Below are 25,651 nucleotides of genomic sequence, written 5' to 3'. Positions count from 1 at the left end.
TTATAATGTACTTAATACTCATTAAATATCATTATATATTTAACATAAACAATGGGATAATATTAAGCCTTTAAAAAATGACACCTTGCCATATGCAAAACCATGGATGAACCTGAAGGACAAAATATGCTAAGGGAAATAAACACGATGATAAATATTGCACAATCTCATTCATATGTAAGTGCCACAACCTGTACAGCCGAGCCCTAGAAACCAGTGAGGAGCAATGAGGGATTAAGAAAGAGACACAGACATTTATAGAGAGAAGCTGGGACCAGATGGGACACCAACCTCTGATGGGAGAACAGTAACCCAAAGCCAGCACAGCATGTTTACTTTATAAGTATTATCACAAAAAGATTATTTGTGGGAAAAGCAAAGCAGGCAGTCTTGAAGGTTGCAGTGCTTGCAAGATATTATGGTTACCTTGTTATGCTCAGAATTCTCTGTCACTGGTAGCCTGTGTCTGAGCTCAAGGTCAAGACTGATATAGTTCCATGCCTTTGCACAGAACTTTCTCAGCAGGGCATTACCATAGTTCCTAGGCAATCTTGTCTGCACCTTTTCATAGAAAGTTCCCAGAGCAAAGTGCAACCACAGCTCCGAGGCAGTCAAAGACCATGGTACAACTCACCATTCCCCACATGTAAGATCTGAAAACGTCCAATTTATAGAAGGAGAGAACAGAATGCTTTTTTACCAGGGAGTATGTGGTGGGAACCAGGAAGATTTTAGTCAAAGGGTACAAAGATTCATTTACATAGGATGAAAAAGTTCTAGAGATCCAGTATATTGCCTAATAACTACAGCTAAGAACACTGAGGTGCATACTTGAATTTGAGTAGATCTAACACGTTCTTAAAACATACACATAAAGATAAACCATGAGAAGAGAAGGTAATGTTCATTAGTTTATCAAAGCATCAAACATAAAATTTTTAATGAAAAGTTAAAATTAAAATATGTAAAGTATGAAAATATAAAATAAGCTTAAAATAACTAATATTAAATAATAGTTAAATTTTTTAAAAAATCAATGACAGGAAGTAACTGGAATTTAAAAAATACAATTAAGAACATCACAAATTAAGCGACTAAAAGCGTTTTAATTTTATAAATAGAGTCTGTGAGGGTCACCTTACTTTTGCATTAATTAGATGCAGTTACTATTCTGCATCAGGTAGCAGCTGTCATTTCATGATTTGAACTATTACTGAGAATGAAAGAAGATTGGTAAGAATACACATATTAAGAACCATTTTCATTCATACAAGGTAGTAATTCCACTTGAGAACTTTTGAAATGAAAAAAAAAATAAAGATGTCTATTGGATATTTTAAGAGTCTCTAGGTAGAAGGATGTTGGGGAAAAATCCAAATAACCTCCAATTGGGAAAGATAGATTAATGCTTTGATTTATATCCCTTGAGATAATACTGTATCCCTTGAAACACTATCTGTGGACACTAAAAAGCAACAGGAAAACTGGTTATAATTATCAATAAAACAAGATATAATATTATTTGCAACAATTATTATAATGGTGTGTAAAATATTCTGGTCATTTGAGCCCACATACTAAAGTACCATGTTAGTACTGTGTGGTGATAATCCAATTGACTTTTTCCCCTTTATTTTCCTTTTTTTATGTGATGTGATAATGATTTACAAAATGTTTGGCAAATATTTCATTCCATCCTTTAGCCTTTCTGACACCAGTTCTAAAGGTTGAATATTCATGTGTCTTTTTAATTTATATTATGTGCATTCCTTCTTTGATGCAAGAAACAGAAACTTATGAGTTCAGCATATGCCTATTTCTATCTCTAACAACATTGATTATTGTACTGTTGTATTTTTATTACACTGCTTTACTCACCACATATACTGAAGTATTATTTTGATATTTTAATATGGATATATGATGATTAAATTTTTCCATTTGAAAATGTAACTCATAAACACATAAAAACTTTGATGAAATGGTGAGAACTGATATTAACTTTTTAAAATATATATAAAATTAGATTTTTTAATGCTATATTTGCTAATGAAAAACAACTCACCCAAAAAAGGAATTTTTTAATTTGATCATTTGTTTAATCAGATTCTGGATTTGCTCCTTTGGGCCCAAGAATATCTATTCTCTCTACAGTACAGAGGATTAATATCTCATTTTAATTTATTTAAAATCTGTTGACTTGTGGGAGTTAACAGAAACTTTGATTTTGGCAATTCTAATTAAACGCTAATTGCAATTTGAAGAATTTGCTACTATGAAATTAAAAAGCTCAGCAATGACACAGACATGATTTTTCTTTGCTTCTCCATAATATGTGAAACTATGGAAATGTTGAATGCTATCTAAGGCAAAAATCTTATTTTCACGGTGAATATTTTTATTCCCAACCATCAAAATCAGTGATGATATTTAATTAGAAAATAGTAGAGGACTTTACAACTGAAGTAAAATGATTCCTTTTGAGCTGCTGGTGGTTTGGGTTAATCCTCTCTAGTGATAAATTAACTGGAGTAGAAGTATAAAAGTATGAAATATTTTGTGTGTTGAACATACATCTTGATGCATCCATTTTTTAAGCTTTAAATATAAAATAAACCCCTATCCTTCTACATATGGAACCATGGTTCCCCTTCTGGAAAGTAACACATATTTCTTTAGCCAAACAAGTAGCAGGATCAAGCCTGCCATTTATGCTTGGGAACATAAGCTTCCCTCAGGAAAGGGCAGCAATATTGACACCCCCCCCACACAAATGCACTCACAAATACCCATTTTTATATAGTATCCATACAGCCCACTCTCTTGGTCATAAGATGTTTTCTTCTATTCTTCACTCAAAAATTTTCCTTTGCTACCCTAAAAGAGATTATACAAATGACATTCCAAATTCAGCATTGGTCTCAACATTCAAGATCTCATGATAATTTCTGTATCAGATCTCAATGTGTCCTCTGTTGCTCCAGAGATCTATGCATTAAAAAGGAAAGTAATTTACACCCACACCTACATACTCAATATACTGTAGGAAAAGTAGGACAATGAAAGTCAAATAAATTCTTCCATATATAAAAGCAAAATAGAAAACATTAATGAATTCTAACTTGGTAGATGTTATGGGGCACTTACAGTGTCCCTTGGAATATTTCTATATTTTGCCTGACTTATGCTTCCTGAAAATAGTTGCCTAGTATGTAGGCAACTCTTTTATTTTATTTATTTATTTATTTATTATTATTGTTACCTTTTAAAATGCTGAGGCCAAAACCAAGACCACAAACAACAACATCATCATCATCAACATCATATTATGGCTATGTCTAATATGTTAATAAGGATTATTTCCTCCCTCGGTGTTGAAATAACAGTCAGCCAGCAACATTCTTGTGGGAGTTTGGAGGAACAAAAAATTATTTCAAGTCTTGAAAAATTAATTTCTTTCAGCTCAGGCTGAAAGCTCATTTGTCAGTATAAATGAAACAGAGTCTTCTTCTATTTCATTCCAGTAACTTCTGCATGTCAATAATCACATCTTAAATTCCTTTGGAGACATGACTCTGTCGCCAAGCTACTTTTAGTTACCTGAATTATGAGATGCTTTGGTAGAGGTACAGCCTCAATCTTTCCTCCCTGCACCAATTTACTCAGTTTAAAGGATTTATTAGGAGCTACTTTAATAGAGTTGGGGCTTTAATGTCATTTGATAGACACACCATTGATTTGGTCTTTGCCACAAAATTAAACTCTAATTGACCTTTATTATTGAAGAAATTCTTAGTTTTATATTTTCTCATTTGGAAATGAAAGTCAGATGTGTTTTACAGCAGTATAAACCACAGGATGTCTTAAATTATTGTATAATCTTACATGTCTGTTTAAAAATTTGACAATTTTTTATAGTTCTTCTTTATTTTAGGCACTTATAAAATGCATCAATAGCAAACAAGAAATATTATTTCACATCTTTACACCTAAAAGCCACCAGACAATCCCAGTCATCATCTGTCTTTGAAGATATCAAAGGAAATTAATGTACCAGAAGTTTCACCACTCCATAAAATAGGTCTGTATCATTCCAACCTCCAATATATTTTCTAACCTCCTTCTTCTGGCACAGAAGCCCAAGTATGTATTTAGAGTTTGTTTTCTTATATTATGTTAATGACCATATGCATCAGCTTCAACTAAGATTTTTTTCCCCCAGCAATAACTCCAAAGTTTCAGTGACTTGCATCAGCACAAAGTGACTTTTACTTGTATGGATTCCATGGTGGGTCAGCAAAAGTGTTGCTTCATATCTTCTTTATCTTGGGATCTTTGTGGAGATTATGAACATGTTCTATTCTGGGACATGCTTCATGACATGAGATCTAGAAGAAAATGCACATGGAAGAGAGAAAGAAGAAAGACATGCTCAAGCCCTGTACTGGCTCTCAAGCTTCTGATGGCAACTGCAATGGTTAATTTGAATCATCAACTTGATTGGGTTAAGAGATGCCAATGATTAAGAGGCTGTGTTAAAGAGGATGTGTCTAGAAATGATTGGCATGTGGAATAGGCAACTGAAGTGGAGACCCTCCCAAACTTGGGCAGCACCATCCAATAGGATGATGGCTTGGATGGAATAAAAGTTGGAAGAACAAGGAAGCAACAGCAAATTCAAGCTTAACTCTTCTTGAACTGGTTCTTGATTGCTGATGAAATGCTTTGAGGATGTCAGACTCTTGCTTCTTCCCTCTTCTTCCAAAGTAGACTCTGCCAGTGAGTGTTCAGGGAGTTCCCAGAAGCCATCAGTGTCAGATTAGGGTAGCACTGTTAATTCCTCTTGTTCCGGGACTTCAGCCTCTTGGACTGTACAGCTACTGGTTCTTCCAGCTCTTGGACTGTACAGCTACTGGTTCTTCCAGCTCTGCAGCCTGCAGATGTCCATGGTGGACTATCCAGCTTCTGGTTGTGCAAGCCAGCCTAATAAGTCTCCTTTTATAATTATACTTCCTGTTGATTCTGAACCTCTAGAGAACCCTGACTAACATAGCAACTGATGAGCTCTGCTTCTCCTTCTGAGATATCAGTGAAGCAAGCATCAGATGGTCGCACCTGTCACTGATTCTGTGGGACACATAACCCTACATAGAGGAGCAAATTATATACCCATCCTTGAGAACATGGCTCATTTCTACATTATTCCATGATATTGTTGAATCAGATCATTGGAGAATAATATTTCATTGATTAACAAAATCTAGAATATATATTCATTCCCTTGCAAATAATTCAGCACCAAGTTATTTCTTAAAGCTTATATTGACAAACACAACAATTTATTTACCACACCTGCCACCCCAATAGACATGAGCATGTTAAAACTATTCCCAGAAATAATGGCTATAATAGAAGAAAAACCTAACATTATTCTCTTGAGACTATGTAGTCTTCTTTGGGCTTATTCTTCACATATATATGAATATCAATAAATGGGTGCATATTTTCATTAAAAAGAGACATATCAGGGATGAAGTGCCCACCAACAAAACAACACTAGTAAGAGTAGAGAGCAGGGTGTGAGCTGCACTTGTGGAATGAATCTGTTTTCACAGGATTTTACTAGAGAAATACAGTTTGCTTGACTGAGATCACATTGATTAAAAACTAAAGCACAAAATGTAGAATATGTTCTGTTATTATTTCCCATGCAAAAATGTAAACAGTCTTTCTAAGGAGGGAGCCAGTGCTTTTTGCTTTTTGCCTCACAAGTTGTCCAACAGGAGCAGATGCAGTGACTGGAATGCCATCTGACATTACCACAACTTGGAGGGACAGTCCCACAGTCACAGTGACAGTGGAGACTCTGTTGCTGTGAAAACAAACAAATAAACAAACTCTTTGTGCTCATAAGTGAAGCTAAAATTGCACCAGCGTCACAGTCGTGCTGTAAGACATCACACCAAAATGCATGCCTTCTGGAACCATCTGAGATATTTCATAGCCATTAACAAGTTGACCTCACACAGCAAAATGAGCCTCATTCAAATACCAGAGAGTAGTGCTAATATATGTAATGTATAGTCACAACAAGTATTGCATTTCTCTGACATACGCTTAAGTCTTAAATTTAAAACTCCAGGTTTTAGTTATACTTTGTCCATATTTAAAAACACACACACACACACACACACACACACACACACACTCACACACACACACACATCAGACCATGCTGAAATGTTAAAGCTATGAACATACTATTATCACTCAAATGTGCATGTTGTAATCTTTGTTCTCTTTCCATATAATTTTAAAAATTGACTTTAGTTGTTAAAATATGGATATTTTTACCCTGATTAATGATGTATTAATAAAGAACAAAATGCCTCATACACACTATAAAGTGCTGTTTGAAGCCATCTAGCACATGCTTACATGCTTATTTATAAAGTACCTCATCTTCTTTTTGGTTCAGTCCCAGTTTCAGTTCTTCCACTTGAAATCTGAGTTTCTTTGCTTCTGCCTCATTCTGATCCACTGGGCTGTTTGCAGGATTCAGTTCTGCCACCTTCACCTGGTACTGTCTTCTTAGTTTTTGATAAGCATTGAAGTTCCAACAGTTCCTTTTAAGAGAAAGCAGGGATCCATTATTTGTAATCTACTCTGATGAAGTCAGAAGAAAGACAAGTTCTTCCGACCAAGGAGAAAGTATTCCAGGAAAAAGTCAGATGGGTTACCTCCTCCATCTCAAACTCTATCTTGCTGCAATTAATGTCTCTTGTTGGAGTCTGCACTGGGGATGAACACAGAGGTGCCCTACCATTAAGACACAACCCTGCCCCACTTTTTTTTTAAACTGATAGTTATAAGAGCATATTTATTCTGTAAGAATGTATACAAGATTCTTGGAACAGAGTGGAAAATTTAGAAAAAGACACAAGCATATGTAGGCCATTTAGTCTAATCATTCTCTTGAAACTTCAAAAATATACAAATTAAAATCATTTACTACTATTCTGATCTACCAAATTAACAAAGATTTAGAAAAACAAAGGCATTCAGCATTGGCAAATAGATGGAGTGATCAGAATTCTCATTGGGTTGTACTGGGCATGTAATTTAAATCATTCATGTGGAACCACAAGAACTTTTAGTTTTGAGACAAGATCTTGCTAAGTTGCCCAGGCTGGCCTTGAACTTGTGATCCTCCTATCTCAGCCTCCCAAGTCACTGGGATTACAAGTGAGCACCTCTGTGCCCAGCTTGCAATTAATACTATGATTAGCATATAACTGTAAGTGGAAGATGTATTCCTTTGTGTCTAAAATGACTAAAATAAAATGCAGCTCTTTATTCTGTTAAGTAAATGTTTCAATTCTCTCCTTATTCAGGAAATGTTTGAATGTATCTTTTCCAAAGAAGAAAATCACATACCCATAAGTGAAGAGTAAAATATAATAAAAATAAAAGCAAAAGAGCTCTTCAGCTACAATGTCAATAGAAGTCTTGGAAGTTATGAGGCTGTATGCTATTAATTGTGTTTCTGAGAGAGAAGCAGCTGCAATCCTACTGTCACCAGCCACCCCTCCAGAAACCAAGGAATCTGAGTCAGCGACTTGGAGAACATGATAAAGAAGCAGATGAATCTATGATGGCACAGCTGCTTGACCAGTGTTGCCAAGATCAACACCAGGCACAACATACATTTATAGAATAGAGTAATTGGCCACAGATAATTAATAAGGGTTTCTACTTTTCGTGAAAATTCGCGGCATGACATTAACAGTATTGTCATCATGGAATACAGCTTTCTTAAAGCTTTAAAGAAAAAAATCTGTACTTCCTCCTAATATTATAGTACTGTAGGAAAACCCAATGATATTTCTTTGACTTTCTGAAAAACACTGTCATCATAATTAATATATAAAAATCACAAAGAATGGTATCAGTTTGGAATCTTATTTCAATTACTTAGGAAAATTAGGTAGACAACTAGAAATAGAATTTTTCTTCACATCTTTTATGAATTGTCATCTTGATAATGATGAATCAGAAAATCAAAGTAAAAAAATAAAAAAGAGTATATAATACTGGAAAATGTTAGAAGAAAAATGTGGATACATTTTTTAAATCACCAAATAGTACAAGTTTTCCTAAGTATAATCCCAAGTCAAGAGATCATAAAATGATAAATGTAATCACAATTATACAATTTGTGCACAGTAAATAAAATAGTATTTTGTACATGAGACCAAGTACCTTACTATACAAAGAATTGTTATCAAGTTTATGATAATTAACTGGATATAAAATGTGAAAAGACAAAATGTACAGAAAATAAAATAGAATATCTCCTAAACTTTGAAAGATATTCATCTTCATTCAACTAGGGGAATAATTATTACAATGTACCTAATCTTTTGGCATGTCAAAAATACAGAAATGGAAATCAAGTTAGAGATGGGTAAGAGGGTCCTCAGGAAATGCAGGGGATGGAGATAAAAGGGCAACATCACATCTTCTTAAAATGGAAATTCTCTCTGTTCTGACTTTCTCTGTTTCAATATCTTGGTTGTACTATTATATGACAATTTTGTAAGATGATGACATTGGAGGAAACTGGGTAAAGGCTGCACACTTCTCTTTGTATTATTTCTTACAAATATATGTGAATCTGTAACCATCAAAAATTCAAAAGTCTAATTATGAGGATGTAGAAATAAAGGAACCCTTACATTATGTTGGTAGGAATACAAACTAGAACAGACATTATGGGAAATGATGTGTGATTCCTCAAAAAATTAAAAATAAGACAACATACGGTCCAGCTTTCCCACTTCTGGATATATATCTAAAGTAAATGAAATTAGTCAGTCAAAGAGATATCTGCACCCCCATATGTGCTATAGCAATATTTATAAGAGCCAAGACATAGAAACAAACTAAGTGTTCGTCAACCAATGAATCAATAAAGAAAATTTGGTACATATACATGATGGAATATATACATAATGGGAGACAATTCAGCCACAAAAAGAAACAAAATGTTGTCATTAGTGACATGGACCAACCTGGAGACTGTATTAAGTACAATAAATGGTTGGAATGAGAACCACCACCTCTAGTGACCAATTCTGAGGAAGGGTTGCAGGAGAGAGGAGGAAACAGATCTAGCAGGGCAATTAGACGTGGCCCACACACTGGTCAGCTGGTCAGTAGCTGCACAGCAACACAGCGGTCTGTGAAATCACTGCAGCATTTTACTGAATAGCATCACAGATCACATTGGAAATACAAACAGATCTCTCACTTCTTTTCAGAACACAATTTTCAAATGTCAAGTTACATGCCTTATTTGTTAACAAAGAAACCTGGAATATGGAACACAATTCTATTATTTGTAGTGACAACGGGATCTTTCTTGATCTCTCAAACATAAAGTCCCTTTCTCCTTTCTTTCCTTCCCTCCTTCCCTTGATTATCCTCCTTTCCCCATTCTCTCTTTTGTCCATTCAAGGAATATTTCTGGCAATTGGCTAAGTGCTACTATATAAAATCAAGCTTCAGGCCACTTTGTAGAGACAAAGAAGCTGATAGTATTATGGAAAATGGCAATGATTCATAGAGAAGGGGACATGGGTTCTGAAATTTGGAAGTTAATTAAAGAGTATTGTGTGGGTTTGTCTCTGTGTCTTCTATTCTGTACCACTGGTCTATAAGTCTATTTTCATGCCATTCTTGTTACTATAGCTCTGTAGTACAGTTTAGGGTCTGGTATTGTGATAATTAGAGAAACACAAATCAAAACTGCTCTAGGATTTCATCTCACTCTAGTCAGAATGGCAGTTATCAAGAATACAAACAATGATAAGTATTGGTGAGGATATGGAGAAAAAGGCACACTCATACATTGAAAGCAGTATGGAGATTCCTTAGAAAACTTGGAATGGAACCATCATTTGACCCAGCTATCCCACTCCTCGGTCTATACCCAAAGGACTTAAAATCAGCATAGGATAGTGACGCAGCCACATCAATGTTCATAGCAGCTCAATTCACAATAGCTAAACTGTGGAACCAAACTAGATGACCTTCAACAGATTAATGAATAAAAAAACTGTGGTACATATACACAATGGAATATTACTCAGCATTAAAAGAGAATAAAATTATGGCATTTGCAGGTAAATGGATGAAGTTGAAGAATATCATGCTAAGCAAAGTAAACCAATCTCAAAAAACCAAAGTCCATATGTTTTCTCTGATAAGTGGATGCTGACCCACAATGGGGGGGCATGGGGAGAGTGGAGGAACTTGGATTGGGCAAAGCGGAGGGAGGGAAGAGGAGGGGGCATAGGGGTAGAAAGCTGGTGGAATGAGATGGACATCATTACCCTAGGTACATGTATGACTGCACATGTGGTGCAACTCTCCATTGTGTACAACCAGAGAAATGAAAAGTTGTGTTCCATTTGTGTACAATGAATTGAAATGCACTATTATATCATGTGTAACTAATTATAACAAATAAAATTTTAAAAAATTATTATTTGAAGAGGAAAGTTTGAAAGGAAGATGCTCCAAGCTGAAGTAGCAGCATACACCAAAGATGTGTCAATGGGAAGGTGCCTGGACTGCAGCAAGAGTGAGTGTGAGGGTGAGGGTGTGCGTGTCAGAGTGTGCATGAGTGTTGAGTGTGATAGTGTGGTTAGTGTGTGACTGTGGGTATGTTACAGTGTTAATGTGAGTTTGAGTGTTAAGAGGGTGTGGGTGTGATTTTGATTTTTGAAGGTATAAGTGGAAGATTGTGTGTGTGTGCTTCTGAGTTTGAGGGTGTGAGAGTGCATGTGTGTGCGCGCACATGCACGTGAGTCTTTGTACTTTGGTGTGGTACACATGACCATGAGCCTATTTTTTAAGAGAGTACTCATATGTAGTAGGAAAAAAAATAACGCACAATTAAAAGATTCCACATACTCACGTATTAAGAGATCCCTTAGCATAAAAAAAACAATCAGTATGGAAATCTATCAGTTCTAGCTACATAGAAGTACTGTGTTAACATATGAATAATCACAAATTTAAACTTTGAAGTTTATCACAGGTTTTCAGATTTCATTTCACTCTTGTCAGAATGGCAATCATAAAGAGTACAGGCAACAACAAATGTTAGCAAGGATGTGGTGAAAAAGTTACACTCATACATTGCTGGTAGGACTGCAAACTGGTTCGTGCACTGTGGAAAGCAGTATGGAGATTCTTCAGAAAATTGAGAATGGAACCACCATTTGACCCAGCTGTCATACTCCTTGGTTATACCCAAAGGACTTAAAATAAGGATACTATAGTGACACAGCCACGTCAATGTTTATAGCAGTTCACTTCACAATACCTAAACTATGAAACCAACCGAGGTATCCCTCAACAGATGAATGGATAAAGAAAATGCAGTATATATACTCAATGGACTATTACTCAGCTTTAAAGAAGAATGGAATTATGGCATTTGCCAGTAAATGGTTGGAGTTATAGAATATCATACTAAGCAAAATAAGCCAATCCCACAAAACCAAAGGCTAAATATTTTCTCAAATATGCAGATGCTGATTCACAATAAGGCAGGGGGCACTAGGAAGAACAGCATTACCTAAGATTAGGTAGAGGAAAGTGATGGGAGGGGAGGGGAGGGGATGTGGGGATAGGAGAGATATTCAAATGAAACACACATTATTACTATATGTATATATGTGATTACGTGACCAATATGACTCTGCAACATGTACACTCATAAAATGACAAATTATATCTCATCTATGTATGATTCATCAAAGTGCATAAATGCATTCTACTGTCATGTATAACTAATTAAAACAAATAAATAATTTTAAAAATATATCACAGGTTTTCAGATTGTGGAAATAGAGTCAGAAGTAAGAGTATGTACTAGAACAAGGACATTCTCTTATGAATATCCCAACATAATGACTTATTGACTTAATTATCATCCTACTTTAAAATATCACTTAACTCTCTACTATAACTATGTGCTTCTGGTATTACAAATTGAAATGAGGGGGAGAAATGGGGAAATGTACAGGAAATGCATTTGATAAATTTGCTGGAGAGTAGTGACTCATGATGCGTGTGTGAGACAAGGAGGGAGAGGTGGGAGAGGCTGCCCTTGGGGATGAGGCATGGATCTAGACAGGTGTCAATAATGCTTTGCACCAGTGGAGCTCAAGATGAGCAGCTAGCCTGGGCAGGCTGTGCTAGGTTAGAGTAGGTACAGCTCTAATCTCACCATCTTCCCCCTGGGGAGATTTAAGACATCTGTGATGGAGAAGATTTTTTTTCTCCTATATCATATGTGAACAAGGAGTAGTCCCATCTCTAAGGGACCTTGTGCTATGTAAATGTGTGAATTTTTAGATGATTGGCAGAGTACCCAGTACAGAATAGCATATGCATAGTGCTTTCTGCAGATATATTTCTTTTTCTATGTACCTAGTTATTGTTCTCATTACCAAATAATGAGCTATGCTCACTGTGTTCTTATCATTGGCAATATCCTTCTTTAGTAGGGATCATAGAGAAACTTATTTAATGGAGATTCGATATGCATGCTCTTTGTTGAGTGAACAGGATTTCATTCTGTGACTGTCTTTTCACCATTCCCAGAGTGCATGTACTGTATCAATAGGAAAGAAACAAATTTTCTCCCACCAACCTCCAACAAGTCAACTGAAAACACATCTCAGTCTATACATCATTCAGGTATACTGCTAGATGCTGGTGTCCACTGTGAACCAAGTAATCTCTGTTCCTACCATCACAGACCAAGCTGTAGGTGCAGACAACTGAACAAGCAAGAGGTGGAGTGTGGAGAGATCCAGGTGGGTATGATAGGTGCACATCTAAAGGAAACACAAGACAGACATGAATGGCATGGGGAGCCAAATATCATATCTCAGAACTTGCATCTTAAAAACAGAAAGCTCTTTTAATTCCATGCTCCATTCAATCTGAAGCATGTGTTTTTGTTGTTGTTGTTGTTTTTGTTTTTTTTGTTTTGTTTTGTTTTTGTTTTAATGACTTTTAGAAAGTTGAACAAAGAAAGCTCAGGAAACAATTTAGACAAATTTTATCAAATCATAGAGAAATAAGTACACTTAGTGTTACATAAATTATTTCAGAGAATACCCAAATTTCTTTCTTTCTTTTTATTTATTTATTTATTTTTTTGTGTGTGTGGTGCTGGGGATTGAAACCAGGGCCTTGTGGATGTGAGGCAAGCACTCTACCAACTAAGATATATCACAGTCCAGAGAATACCCAAATTACTAAAAGTTCTATTTAAAATACACATAATAATCATATTTTAAATATCCATAGGCATAGATATACATACTGATGTAAAATACTCATCAATTTATGTTCATATATATGCTCAGCACAGGTGGATGAACACTGTGGGAATGTAAGTTGGCATGAACACTTTGGGAGCAGTTTGGTGGCATTCATTACATCTGAAAAACAGCTCTGTTAATGTGAAACATCGCTTGGACATATGGATTACATGCTTCACACAAAATTTTCAATATGGCATAGTTTATAAATTGAGGAAATAGAGACTAATCAATAAGGAATTGATAAATAAACACAGGGTTTTCTGTAATACAGTACATGAGTAAATTAGATTTGTATTTATCAATATTCAAACATCTATAAAATAAGTATAGTATAAAAACTAAGTTGCAGAATTAAACAGTACAATGTCAGTCATTTTAAATGTATATAAGCTAATAATACATTGTTGACTACATTAAGGCATGATCTGGGAGTAAAAATACACATAAAAAGATATTCACCAGCGTATCTCTTCATTAGCGGAAAGGAGGGGGGATGAAATGGAAGGTGGGTCTTTTGCTACAGCTGTGTGAGTCTTTCTTAAAAATATCAAAAGATCTGTGTATCTGTCATTAAACTTACATCTGGGTGGTGAATACACATATATTCATTTTGAAATTTTCTGCATTCCTAAAGTCTTTGAAATATTTAATTTTAAAAAGGAAACTAAATTCAACCCAAAATGAAGTTTTAAAGGTCTCCTCAAAGCTGCTTTCTACCTTCTGCTAGCAGGAAGCTATGACTTAGATCCTTGTGTGACTCCTCAATTTATATCAGTCCCACATCTAACACTGGAAAAACCCTGTTGACACTCTTCTCAAGGTGCCTGCAAGAGGAAAAAATAGCACTTGTAGAGCATGTTCTCTGCCTCTCCATCCCCAGAGCCTCCCTCTTTCTAAGGTACCATGTTCTATAAACTAGGGCACACAGAAGGGGGTTCAACCCTAGCCTTCCCCTTTCTTCTTCCCATTCCTTCCTCCACACCAAAGGTAAATCACAGCAGATGATGTTCAAACAGTCAGATCAGTTGTATCACCAGTGTGATGGGCCCCCACTACTTAAGAGACTCACGGACTCTACACACTCTGGGGCTGACCCCTTTCCAGGACCTTCTGTCCCTCTTCCTGGACACAGTCCTTATGCAGTTCCAGCCTTGGGCATTGGCAACTACACTTCCTTCTGCTTTACCCTGAAAAAAACCACAAGGCCCCATTACACATTTTCTGTTTCATTTAGTACTCCTCCTTAAGTCCTTCCCTCACTGGCTGTCTAGATAAAAAAAAAATAGGGTAAACATAAAGACAAACAATTAATCATTAGTTAGATAAAGAACTTTTCGTACCCATCATCTCTCTTGTCTATCATATTACTCATTTAATTTTCTGATGTATACCATTTACTATTATGTTATCTGATGTGTTCATTGGGTTGATCTTGTTTTCAGACTCCACAACCCTACAACCTACTATGATGTATATGTCAAGGAATAGGGACAAGTTCTGTCTTTTTCACTGCTTATAATATAATGATAAAATGCTAACTGACTAACAAGCCAACTGAATAAGTGAATGAGCAAGGAAGAGCTGGAGCTCTTTGAGTGTCAGAGGGAGCCTGCCACTGAAGGTGATCAGCAGAGAGCCGCGGGGAGGAAGCACAGGAGGTATTCTTCAGTCAAAGCACAGTTAGATCTGAATTAAAGTAAAATAGGCAGGTAAGATGCGAGACCAGACGCAGCAAAGACTACATAAGGCACATTAAAAAAAAAAAATGACTACAAGGTTGTTATGAAAGAAATAATCAGGAAAGACTGGCATTCTGGAAAACTTTCCAGTTATAGCTGAGGTTTAAAATCACCATTGGCCCCAAGTTCAGATTCTGCCCTGCTGGGTGGAAGGTGACACAGGAATCATTAACTATCAAAAACTCCCCAGACGACACTACCTTTACAGCCAAAGTTGTGTACCTAAATGAAGAGAAATGGAGGGAGCAGGGATAGCCACATGGGTTGCAGTCAGAGCTTCCTGAGAAAACCCCAGAACCCACAGAACTTGCTGTCAATGTATTTCTTGCTTGGATGGGCATAAGGATAGTGACTGATAAGTATTTACTTCTACAGGAATGAAACATGATCTAAGTGTTTGGGACTCTATTCTATACAATGGAATCCAAATGAGAAGTCCAAACTCCTTTCCCTAGCAATTCTGGATTACTTAAATGTCTATCACTAACAATTATTTCCTTTCGTTCAGAGAACTGGATTAAGGAGAAAATAAAAAGAAAAAAATCAAGATTTCCTCCCTGCAAAAATAAAAGACTTTATATCAATGCTAAATGTACCTTGAAACATTACAGGGAAAATTGTAGCGCTTACTCAGCCAGATTTTATTTATTTTTACCTCATAATTATGTTTTTGTTTTTGTACATGTACATCCTGAGTATATCCCATACAAATCACATATGGAAAGATAAATTAGTTTTTATTATGTAGGTCAAATAGAAATCATGTTTGTACATTTCTCTTCTTTTAAAAGCTTGCATTATTACCCCAAATATAACCCACTTGAATCCAATGTATGAAATATGAAATGTCAAGAGCTTTGTAATGTTTTGAACAACCAATAAAAAATAAAAATAAATAAATAAAAGCTTGCATTAATCACCAATCACATCGACAAATAAAGCTCTGTAATATTAAGCATTACATTTTAACACGTTATAAACTATATTCTGATTCTGTGATATTTAAAGTTTTCTAAATAATTGAAAATAAAACTGTTAATCTTACAGTTAAACCATAGTAACAAATATAATTTAGTATCTAGGCAGTATTCTGTCTCTAGAGTGCAAGTATTAAGTTAAAACATCAATGATTACTCACCAAAATTGTAAATGGAATCACAAGCTCCTTTTCTATTTTGCAGGCCCCCATGGGTAGGAAGAAAGTCAGATGAGTGACTCACATCAGTGGGGGGAGCATTCCTCCTACATGGTTTTCCCTAGAGCCAGAAGCATTTAGCTGAATAATGCTTTATAAACAAAGTCGCAAGCATTCTCTCTGCCCACTCTCAATGCCCTATAACTGCACAGAGCTACATATGTTCCGAAAAAGCATGTTGTTGTTCAAAATGCTTTCATCTGATAAATCAGTTTCTACTCAGAGTAAATTCTCCGAATGAATGAATGAATGAATGAATGAATAAAGCTATTGTTTATGCTCATAATTCTAGAGAATAAATCATTTAAATGAAATAAATGGACCAGTGTATTGTGTTTTACAGAAGCAATATCCAAACAATTTCTCCTTGCATTTGTGTCTGAAAAAGAGCAGAATGGCCAGAGAGGACAACAGGAAAGTGAGAAAGGCAAACAGCAATGACGCCAGGTGGAGTGTCCTAAACTTGACAGGAAGCTGTCCAGAGGCCCAGATGAAGGCACACAAAGGAAGGAAAAGTCACTGAGGAGGAAAATCAATACTCCTCACAGCAAAAATATATTAATAAAAATATGGGTAGAGAAATGGTAAGGAAGACATTCTTGAACATTTTTGAAGGAGGATACAAATATCAGTAATGTTTTCAGGGGAGAGCAAGATTTACTGAGATGTATCAAAGTATATTTCACAAAAAGAAAACTATTCTAGGAAAATTCCAGGATTCATACAAAGCAGTTGTGCTCAGAAGTGTTCCCTCAGCTTTACTTCTAATAATAAATATTTGAAGTAGCCTATATGATTAGGCCCGTATTAAAGAAATTAGTCCTTAGTGGAATAATACATCTTTAAAATATACGAGGAGCATTTTGATGACAAGAGGAGAACTTTTCCTCCTCCCTGATTCCTCTCCTCTAGATGTCTCCCACTCAGGAACAGTGAGAACAGGCCAGTGAGCGGGGTACTGAAGGAGGAGCAGTCTGGAGAGAAGGCAGGGACACATACCACCTGCCCTCTGTGGCCTCGCGCCCCACGCAGCCAGCTGAGGGAATGCAGAGTCTCTGAACAGGAGCAGAGTGGGTCTAGAATCCATAACCACGGGTATGATGAACTGCTAGCAGTGCCCAACAACGATTTGAAGGTGCTCTGTGATATCCCTTGATTTTAACCAGAAATGAAGAAGAGCAGAACATGTTCAAGGCAGGAGTATGGAAAAAAATTTCACTGCTATCTTTCCCACTTACAATTTGTTCTGTTAACCAAACATTTGAAAATGTAGATAATGTGTTCCCTATGGGGTTTAGTAGAAGGTGATTTGCATTTTACTTTGTAGTTAATCTTCATTTTTAAAGCATTATAGAAGGAAAACAGTCCAAGTTATTTTGGGCCAAGGATACCAGTCTTTTCAAGAGCACCAATAATTTCAACTGATCCAGAAATGCACAGAAGCATAAAAACTGAAGAATGTATGTTTTATATGACACATACACATTTACCAGTCAAGTTTGAAAGAATACTTTCAGAGGAATGAAATAAGAGAAGATGGATTTCCAAGAATTAAACAATGCTGGACACTAAAGGTGAAGAGTCAGCAAGCACAGTATGTGGCCAAAGAACACAGATAAAAGCAGGTAAGGACAGAAGTTTGACCAAGAAGAATAAGTGCAGTATTGAATAATGCAGGACAACTTGCAGGAGCATCATCCAAGGCCTTACTACCATGAGCTCCATGGAATGGAGCACTGAACTTGTGGCATTAATTATCTTTTGACACATACCTACAAACATGTCCTAGTAACACACTCAACAAGCCCCAAAGCAACCTGATTTTAATCTTTCCATGAATAACCTTATAATCTCAAAGACAGCATGATATAATGATTCTTCCACATAAATAATGCTGGAACTTGTTGGTGGATATTGGCATTTAGTTTGAAAATATCTTCAATGACATAATCTTGAAAAATTGAACAACAAATAAAGAACGATAAGTTTACATTAGAAAAAAATTACACTTAATTGTATGATTGATTGGAGTGCTGTCTTTCTCATGTATTATATTTTCAAGTTTGTGTATGTTGCGTTGGAGTACTTCCTAACAGTACCCCTTCCATTCTTAGTTTAGATGATAAGGAATATCTTCCTTTAATCATAAGTCACATCCAAATATCATCTTCTCCATCAGCTTTAGTCTTCCCATCCCTTTGCCCTTGTGCTGTTTGACCTCCTGCACATTTGCTCTCCAATTTGTTCCTCCCCTGTCCTCCCTCATAGTGGAAGGGACCCATTTCCCAGGCCCCTTGCCAGCTGACTGCTAAAACTTTTCAGGCAGTGGGAGAACCTGGCAAAGACTGGACGGCAGTAGTGGGACAGATGCCGAGTTCTGCTTTGCTAACCAAAGCTGCGTCTGTCTGACAATTTTCCATCTACTGTGGCTCTAAGAACACACCAGCAGGAGTTCTAGTTCTCACCACATTGCTCCAGCTACCAGGTCTCTCGACACTGTCCATGCTGTAGGGCAGGGTCTTTCCATTCTAGATGTTAATCTACCCTATTGCTACTAATCTACAGGTTACCCCACAGCAATCTATTTCTTAGCTTCTGAGTTCTTCAAATTACTTGTATTAAGTCCCTGCTGATTGTAGACGTGATGTGTTTTCTATTTACTTGACCAGTCCTAATGGATATACTGAGTTTTAAGAAGAAAGAAGTTTTGTCACGTTCATATTTGTATCTCTTTTCACACCTACATATATACTACATATCAAACTAAGTATATCAAATTGAAAATATGAATTGACATAAAAAAGCTTAAAAATAGGTTCTTTCTATTGTATTGAATTTAAGCCTTCCAAAAATTTTTGTGTTACCTGTTGGTAAATAAATAATAATCTCCAAAACTTTACTGTTCCATACAATACCAGCGTATCATCATATTTGACCAAGTATTTCTTTGAGAAACTAGATGAGAGATCACAAGTACACAAATTGAGTGGTTCTTTGGATCTTCATTTTTGGTTGAAACAAATAAATTTAGGTATAGGACAACAAGGCTAACTAAGTTTTTTAAAACTTTTATGAGGAAGATGTATTAGTCACAAAATCAGGTTACTTCCATAACATAGGAATTAGGTAACTACTCATGGCACTAATTATAATTTAATTATTTAGATGGCTTACATATTCAAAAATCAATTTCTATTATCTGATGAAATTATTTAAAATTCTATATAGGTCAACCTTAACTTGTGCAATACATTAAGGTGTTCTCATAGGGTGTCTGGAAATACATAACAGTTTAATGTGGTGATAAATTAAGTAACATAAATAAGTCCTTCAATATGGAGTATTTGTGTTTCATGTTGCAGCTTGTGTTGGTGATTTTAAAAGAGAATTCTTGGAAGCTAAAGTTGGGCAGAATATTAAAATAAAACTAAAAAAAAACCCAAGTATCTTAACTTTTCTAAGTCTAAATATATTCTCATACAGATCTCCAAGATTACCTGACATACAATGTAAGTCCAGTTTTGCTCCAGGATGAATGATAAATTCAGCTATGTAATATTGCATGGGTTAAGAATTTCTTTAGGGAAAAAAAAATGAAATCTTAAGTCAACAGAAGAAGAAAAGGCATAAATGTCATGTCCCAAAATCCCCATGGGAAGAACATGTGAGGCACTGGTTTTCATCCTCAGCACTGCATAAAAATAAACAAACAAAAGGTACTGTCCATCCACAAATAAAAAAAAAAAGTCATTTTTAAAATGAAACATGCATCTCTGTAATATATTCATTGAATTACTGAATGAATATACAAGAACTGGTGAACTGGAGGCATGGTTGTAAACACTGGGAGGGCTTGTCCTGTAAGTCAATACTCCTAGCCCTGCCTTCCAACTGCTCTCCCAATAGCATCTGGCAATTCAAATTTATGGACTGGTTGTTTACACAAAGAATCTGCAAGTTCCAGGTGCCCAGGACTTGGACAGCTAAGCTTTTGTAAGAGGGCAGTCACATGTTGGAGTCAACATGCAGTGACTCACAAAAGGCAGGCTATACACATTCTGTGAACCTGTAGATCACCAGATACCAGTTATGGCTTTAGGGTGGTCACATTCTACTAGAAGAGATAAATGAGCTCATGTGCATTAAAACAGAACATGATGTGGCTCAGCAGCAGAGCACTTGCCTAGCATTCATGGGGCCCTAGGTATGCTCCATCACTGAAAAAAAACATCATGAGTTTTTTATAAAATTTTATAAATAACTAATGTTATTTCTGGGAATGTTGCTATAGATAAACAGAGTATGGAAAGCCTTAACAATATAATCTCATTGCTTTTTCTTTTAAAAGTAATGCTAAAAATAGTAATTAAAATGATTTAAATATCTTCTCACTCTACCAATAAGTGTCTTTTACTTGCACATAATCTTGTCATCTTAGTAATAAAAAGAGGCCTACAACTCAGGGAAAAAAGTAAATCTCTAGATATATTTTTTTTAAAAAATTCATTAATATCTCTAAATAGCCTACTCAATCTGCTACTGAAGACAGTGTTACAGATATTGCTCTTACATTATTTTTTATATTTTGAGGCTGTAATTAATAAATGAAAATCGGTCATTCAAACCATATGTAGATCTTTTTTTCTAAAATTTCTTTATGTACTTCAAATATGTCTTTTAAAGTATTCCACTGCACTAATATTCACAATATTTAACATATGGAAGCAAACTAGGTGTTCACCCAATGAATGGATAAAGACAATTAATGAATACAAATATAAGTAATGGAGTACTATTCAGTCTTTAAAAAGGAGGAAATCCTATATGACAACATGGATAAATCTGAAGGTCATTATGCTAAAGCCTGATGAGACAAATACTGCATGATTTCACTTATATGAGAATTTTAAAAAGTTGAACTCATAGATGATGTAGTAAACTTGTAAGACACATAAAATTTAAGTGTTCAAAAATCTCACACCAAACATTACACTCAAAGCTTTCTAAGCTCCAAATATTTCTTTTCCCTCTCTGTTTATATTGATACTTGCATAAATAAATTTAGTTTTTCATATTTTTTTACTTCAAATGATCAAAGATCCTTTAGGAAAGTTGGAGACTATTATTTTATTGCTACATGCAGTTGAGGGAAAAAAGCATTCAATCTATTTTATCACAGGCTTATAAAATAATAAAAGTTTAACACTTTCACTTGAATTCTTATGCCCAACCAGTCTCACGCTCTATGATTTACAGGGTCAGTTCATACAAGGTGATAAGACTATCTCTGCAGTTGCATCAAACCACTTGGTCTATTAATACCTCCTTCAGGCGCCAAGAGATATTTCCCCTGCATGGTGTCTGCTCAGATTAACTGGTTACTTGCCAAATGTCCATTTCCCTTTGGCAATAGATAATGATTATAAAAGTGAGGAAATGATTAACTAAATGTCTGAAAAGTTCATATATTCACCTAAATCAGATAAAGTACACTTAAGGTAACTTAATCACCCCCAAGATTCATCTCAAATTAATGCATACTTCCCATTAAAGAAAAAGAGTAAGCTATTGAAAATGGAAATTGAATAATATGAATAAAATCACACCATGAAAACACTCACTTTAAAACTGCATTTTTTTTCTGGTACAAATCTTTGTGGTTTGTGATACAAACTAGAAAAGATATGATTATGTTTAAAATGCTCTACCTACAGAATTGTGTTACATAAGTTTTCAATAGACAGATATGCAACATCCCATTACTTTATAAGGTCTGAAAATATGCTATTCAAATGTTGCTGCAATTCTTCACTGGGTTCTAAAATGATTATCAAATAATGTTCATTAGCTTCTTCTATGAAAACACTATTTTCAGGAAAGAAGTATATAAGGCTAAAGGATACATATTCTAAATTACCTAAACATACCAAACAAAGCAAATAAAGTAACAAAAATAGAAACTGATTTCTAGTCATCCACGTAAAATCATAATATAATCACCAAGTTCCATTTTAAAAAGCAAAATATTTTAAAGTATACTAGAAGCTAAAAATTGCAATGTGCCTGGATATGTCCCTGGATAAGAGAATTTAAAAAACACCTGCAGTCTTTAAGAAGGGCATGCACTCTGAATGAGTGTGCTTTTCTCAGGTTTGCTACAGTTATTCTTCTTTGGATTTTCTTGATTGACTACATTGATTAGGATATAAAGAGCTCCAGGTCAAGGGCCTTTGTCTGTTTGGTCCACTGAGGAACTCCAGTACTTAGAACAGCTACCCCATAACAGGCCTTAGGTTAATCCTTGAATAAATGAATGAACATATTTAAGATCACTGTATCATTCTTTATTCAGCAGGAAGCTCTTAATTTCCTAAGAAGAAAGTGACAAGGAATTAGGTGCCAATAAAATGTTTATATTCTGGAGGAAAGAATTTGACCCTGGATCGCCCAATAGGAGACCACTACAGAACTTCCAGCAACGGTCCTATCTCTCCACCATGTCAAGAAGGCAAGGGAGAGCAGATACACTGGAAATAGATATCTACATAGTCACTGTTTCGGGTGCCCTTGATGAACTGGAGAGGTCACCACACTCTGGGATGAAGTGCTCGCTTAGGTGTACCTTCTCGGGTGTCGGGCTCCTATGCAGATGCCAGTGGGAGCGGAAGGGAAGATCCACAGGATAAAGGCTTCTGCCTCACTCTGCCTTCAAAGCCTCAGAACAGTATTTGTAGTTGATAAACCATAACCAGTATTCTGACCTCATGCAGCTCATAAACTGTCCCCACTCCTCAATGGAGCTCAGAACTCCTTCTCAGGACATTCAGCCTCTAAATAATTCAGGTGCACACAGTATTGGCTGGCAGGGTTTTCATTTGTCCTTTCTTCTATCTGTCTTAAGCCTTTGTTTCATACTAGTAAATGGACTTTTGGTCTCTATAAATAATGCAACCACATACAAAGTCTGCAGCTCAAATCCTTTATGCAGAGTCTTATATATTAGTTTTTGGTTTTGCTTTTGTTTTGTCATTCCTATGTAGTTTTCCATCATAAAAACACATCACAACTGGTTTAACCACATTATTGTTTATGAATTGTGTACTGCTGTTAGATTTTGACTATTAAGAAAAATGCTACTAACTTCCATGATTTTTGAAATAATCACTTGATGAGTAATTACTTTTCTAACACAGATATTTAAAATAAAGATATTAATGTCTATTTTATTTTTTATTGATTTTATTTTATTAAATACACGACAGTAGAATGCAAGACAATTCTTATTACACATATATACCACGATTTTCCATATCTCTGTTTGTATATATAGTATGTTGACACCCAATTAGAGTCTTCATACATGTACTTTGGATAATGATGTCCATCACATTCCACCATCTTTGCTAATCCCCTGCCTCCTCCCTTTCCCACCCCTCTTTCCTGTCTAGAATTCATCTAATTCTCCCATGCTCCCCCTCCCTACCACACTATGAGTCAGCCTCCTTATATCAGAGAAAACATTTGGCATTTGTTTGCAGCCAATATGGAAAGCACTATGTAGATTCCTTGGAAATCTGGGAATGGAACCACCATTTGACCCAGCTATCCCTCTCCTCAGACTATACCCAAAGGACTTAAAAACAGCATACTACAGGAACACAGCCACATCAATGTTTATAGAAGCTCAGTTCACAATAGCTAAACTGTGCCACCAACCTAGATGCCCTTCAGTGGATGAATGGTTAAAAAAAATGTGGCATATATACACAATGGAATTTTACTCAGCATTAAAGGAGAATAAAATCATGGCATTTTCAGGTAAATGCATGGCATTACAGAAGATAATGCTAAGTGAAGTTAGCCAATCCCCCCCGAAAAAAAAATGCCAAATTAATGTCTATTTTATAGGTGATAGTGTATAAATATTTGTGATTATATTTTGCTGTATTATGGCCCATATTAATTCTAATTGGAAAAATTATTGAAATTTTATTTTGTAAAGGATCTAGGATTATGGGCTTATGGTTGTTCCTTTTTTACCCAAATGTTTAATTCTTAGTATAAACATTTTATACAATATATATCAATATACTTTAACACCTATATCCCTGATTTTATTCCTCTTTCTTTCATTTCCATGTTTCTGATCTTCATTAATTTAATCTTAGATAAGAAATAATAGCTATTGTTAGAATAGTTTAACATATAGAATTTACATTTTTTTAATGTCTGGCATGTTTAATCTTTTGTTAGAAACAACATCATTATCTCTCCAGACAATATGCAGAAAGGATATGAGTAATCATTAGGCTAATGTCACATTAAAAGAAGTTTCTAAATAATTTATTAATCACTAGAAAAGGTTACCATCTCCCTGATTATGCAATAGGTGATCTGGTGCCCAGGTATCACTGAAAAAGAACAGGATAATAACAAACGTATTAGTAGAAGCAAACATTTATCAAACATTTAATTATGTGGTGGTATTGTATTTGCACTTCATAGTTTGACTCTAGGACTTGAACTGTTAATGTATGTTGTGCTTTGGGGTGTGGACTAGCTCAGTGTTGTCTAGGGAAAGGAGACTAACCAGCTAGTCATCAGGCTTGGCTCTGCAGCTCTGATCCCTTTGTGCCTGTGCCTGCGAAGTCATAGCTCTCAGGACATCTATATGAGGTTGTCTTGACAAAACAAAGACCAGCAGATTACAAGACAGCTGACTTTCACCACAATCCACAGGACAAGATGCTCTTCATTGCTCATGTTTAATTTTACATTCTTTCAAAGAATTTTCCTGCACTATATTTTAACCTAAATTAATCATATCTTTCTGTATTTTAATCTAAGTTAATTATAATTTCCAAAGAGCCATAACTAATTATAACAAAGTCAAAAGAAAACATATAACCTTAATTCACTGGTTTATATGAAATCAAATCATAATTCTGCTTTTCAAAAAGCTACTAATTAAGGAGTTAATATCATAAAAAAGTGTCTTAAATACTCTCACATCCACATAAATTTGGTCCTTAATATGATGATAAAATATATTTTAAACCTATCAAAATTAATAAATATTACTTAAATGAAAAGAATGTTCAAGTCTATATGAAATCAAATTAAGAGTAAATTGATAAACCCCAAGTAGAAGAGTAGAAAATTGAATTTTGCGGTAGACTAAATGAATAATAGAAAATGATAGAGGAGCACTTTTTGTGGTATGGCAGATGTTTTGCTATTAGGAGATTATTCACATAATTGAACCCATAAATTGCTAAATGGAAGGAGAAAATGGCCCTAAGTCA

At 35.4% G+C, this 25,651-nt stretch overlaps 1 pseudogene; it reads right to left on the bottom strand.

The window, feature by feature from the left end:
• Window positions 1–4,833: 4,833 nt before the first annotated feature.
• The window catches only part of LOC143387065 (coiled-coil domain-containing protein 102B-like), a 193,009-nt pseudogene continuing 172,191 nt past the window's right edge, over window positions 4,834–25,651 (bottom strand).

The sequence above is a fragment of the Callospermophilus lateralis genome, unplaced genomic scaffold, assembly GCF_048772815.1.
Source record: "Callospermophilus lateralis isolate mCalLat2 unplaced genomic scaffold, mCalLat2.hap1 Scaffold_124, whole genome shotgun sequence".
NCBI classification, from domain to species: Eukaryota; Metazoa; Chordata; class Mammalia; order Rodentia; family Sciuridae; genus Callospermophilus; species Callospermophilus lateralis.
This window is presented reverse-complemented; position numbering and strand designations above follow the sequence as displayed.